Source organism: Cricetulus griseus, chromosome 7 (genome assembly GCF_003668045.3).
Source record: "Cricetulus griseus strain 17A/GY chromosome 7, alternate assembly CriGri-PICRH-1.0, whole genome shotgun sequence".
Classification (NCBI taxonomy): Eukaryota; Metazoa; Chordata; class Mammalia; order Rodentia; family Cricetidae; genus Cricetulus; species Cricetulus griseus.
Genome location: NC_048600.1, coordinates 4,337,487 through 4,340,854, shown reverse-complemented (window position 1 = coordinate 4,340,854; position 3,368 = coordinate 4,337,487).

Sequence of the window (3,368 nt, the reverse complement as noted above, 5' to 3'; positions counted from 1 at the left end):
CATTCCTCACAAAGCCATCTCTAAACTATGTCAGCCACAAAGTACACTATGCTTTTTCTGGAATCATTCCTTGGTCACCCAACGACCCAAGTCTGCAGACTTCTCCCCTATTCATCCAAATGTCCTTGAGGACAAGCACTTTCTCTTCTGCTGACCTGCTGGCCCCAGATGATACTGTGTCCCAAATGGACGGAAAGTACCCAAGAAACAGCACACCCAGCCCGCCCCCATTTTCAGCTTCAAAGCAACACCAAAGTCTAAAGATATTAAGAACCAAATTGTTCAGGTCAGAGGTGAAAATGGGGGTCCACTCAATGTGCTTTGAACAGGCTGTTGGAGGTTGCTAGGTCCTGAGCAAGTATCATTAAAGAAAAGCACATGGAAGGACACCCCAGTGTCTGTTCTGCTTTGAAGACAAATATCCCCCCATAATTAGAAACAGTTTTAGTCACATGCCAGATGTTCATGTTTGCCTTCCAATTATTTTCAGAAACATCATAAAGAACCATTAGTAACAGTGTGAAATGTCCTGGCTTGTTTTTATTTTTTAATCTGTCCATCCTTATGTTTTCAATCTGATGAAAACACTGCAATTTGATTCCCCTTAAAGGTTTTTGTGTACTAAGGAGAAGGGGTTCATGGTAAGGATATATATGCACCCAACTTTGATCACCAGAAATCCTACCACACACAAAGAGCTTACAAGATTTTCACAAAATGTCTGTTCATAATATCTCCCCTCTGTGTGTGTTACAGAAACACACACAGCAGAGAGAGAGAGAGGAGAGAGAGAGAGAGAGAGAGAGAGAGAGAGAGAGAGAGAGAGAGAGAGCAATGAGTCCTGAGCACTCCCTACAGAGAATGACTGAAAGTTCTTGGAAGCAGAAAGTCTGTGGCATGAGATCATGAGTCATAGTCCCCCTGAAATCCTGTGCTCATCAGACCCCCTGGGGAATATAATGTTAAATTCTGGAACCCACATTTGGAAAGGGACATTAATCAATTAGAGAAAGGCCAGAGCATTTGTGCAAACTCCCTTACACTGAATGGATGTGTATAAGACCATGTGTTATGTATAATTCTTGAAGGTAGTATGGATGGTTAGTAAAGGCATACAAGATGCAGAGGATGCAACAGCTTGTTTGGAACACTTGAAGGATTATCACAGAGTAGGGGCAGAGCCCTACTATCTGTCGGTATGCCGAACAGAACTACAACAGTTTAGGGAAAAGTACAGAAACATGGCTCCTGCTCAAAACTGTTACTGTTTTGAAAAGTACTGTGGATGCTGGGCACCTTCTCAGCACCTGATCTGAAATATCTAAGGAACAAGTAAAGACATGCAGGCATGTGGTCAAGTTAGTCACCTGTTTAAGAAATCTTCATTGGACCTGATGTCCAATGATGCTGAGGGGAGGGTGGCAGGCAACTATCTTAGTTTTTTTTTTTTTTTTCCATTGCTTCAATAAAGACACCACAACCAAAAGCACCTTGGAGAGGGAAGCTTTTATTTGGCTTACATGTCCTGATCACACTCCATCACTGAGGGAAGCCAAGGCAGGAACCTGGAGGCAGGACCTGAAGTAGAGGCCATAGAGGAGTCCTGCTTACTGGCTTTCCCTCAATACCTTGCTCATCCTGCTCTATTATGCAGTCTTGGACCAACTACTCAAGGATGGTACCAACTGAACTGTACAGCAGAACATGGTGAGGTTTATGACATATAAATCACATCTCACTAATAAATCTTTAAAGAAAGCAATGGGATGGCTGCTAAAGGGAGTCAAGCCTAAATATCTCTTGATTAAACTTACTACTTTCCTTGCATTTACTGGAAAAGGGAGAATTTGTCTTCTGACACATATTTTTTTCTTCTGTCTTCAAAAATTCCTAACAACCTAAAGCCCTGTCAAGGCATGAAAAATATTTCATTGGTGTTGACTCAGTACACAGCATATTAATTAATGAAATAATTGCATGCTGTCTCTGAGGTACTCATCAAAGCTAAACAGTGAAGGAGCTTCCAGGAAGAAGCTGAAGCCCTGACTGTGTCATCGATCAGGTCATTGATGACCTGGAAACCTCAATGACCTTGCAGGGATCAGAGAACCATAAAGGCTCTATCTCTCAGCTCTAACAACAGAGACCAAAGTCAGTATATCTGACTTCAAGATTTCTAACTTTTGAAATGTTCAGAACAACCATGAGGACAAACAGGCAGGAATTATTCATGACAAATTAGGAACCAAAGAATTCAAGTGATTGATTCAGATTTACACGGGAACAAGACTGAATTTGCCTACATTTTCGTCCAGAAGTCCTGGAGTGTGGGAAATAAAAAAAAAAAATGAACCCTTCATCTCAAGAATGTACCACTCATTTGAGGGGAGGGTATATGTAGGATCTTAAGAGAAATGTACAGGTTAGTCAAGGACAGAAAGTGTTGGTGGGACTTGAGTTGTAGTGCCACAGAGCCAGTGAACTGGGAAAGGTTACATGCTGAGGAGTTTGCATTTCCTCCAGACAAGAAAAAAGAAATTGCTGGGAAATCCTGAGTTTCTCAACTTTGGCAGTCAGTATTCAACTGAGTTTTTACAGGAAACTGTCCAGCTCTCTGGAAATTTTATGTGGAAGAAACATGACTCTGGAATTCTGTATATTAGTTTGGCAAAAGGCAGAAATGCTTTATAATCCACAGGGTTAGAACTGCTGACATTATTATTATTCCAATTATTTTCCATAAAACTCTCTAATATGAAATTGTATTTTTACAAGGCACTTAATTTTCTGATCCTCACAACTTCTTACAAGCAAGCAAACCCAAGCAGAATGAAGGTGGATTGGGGAAAGAGGTTTATTTTCAATAAAAATAAATTCAGTCTTGGCCTGCCTCAAACAGGGCTGCATCCTCAGACAATTCGCTGAGCTTCTTGATTTCTTGACTTCCTCTGCAGCAAATGGTGGGGTTAGAAGAGGTCATCTAGGAGTCCAGCTCAGCCTAAGACACAATGAGCCCATGCCACATACTTGAAAGCATTCTTTTCCCTAGCTGTTGGGGAGTTCCAGTCCTCAGGTCTGTACAAATGGAATCTGATGAGTCACCTTCATTCTTCATCCTAAGAACAAAAAGCCCCAGCCATAGTCTGCCACCACTTCCAAAAAGCTACAGCCAGTGACACTTACACTCATAGTGTAATCAGTGGCTGTTTACACTTCCAAGGGAAAGTTATATTGGAGAGCCACAGTGGGCCTGACCTGCTGGAAGGACAGTCTGGTTTGGTGTTGAGACACCACAGTCTGGCGTCAGGCAGACTTCGAGTAAATCTACCATAGGCCTTGGTCAGGAAAGTACCGTGGACCAAGTGGCC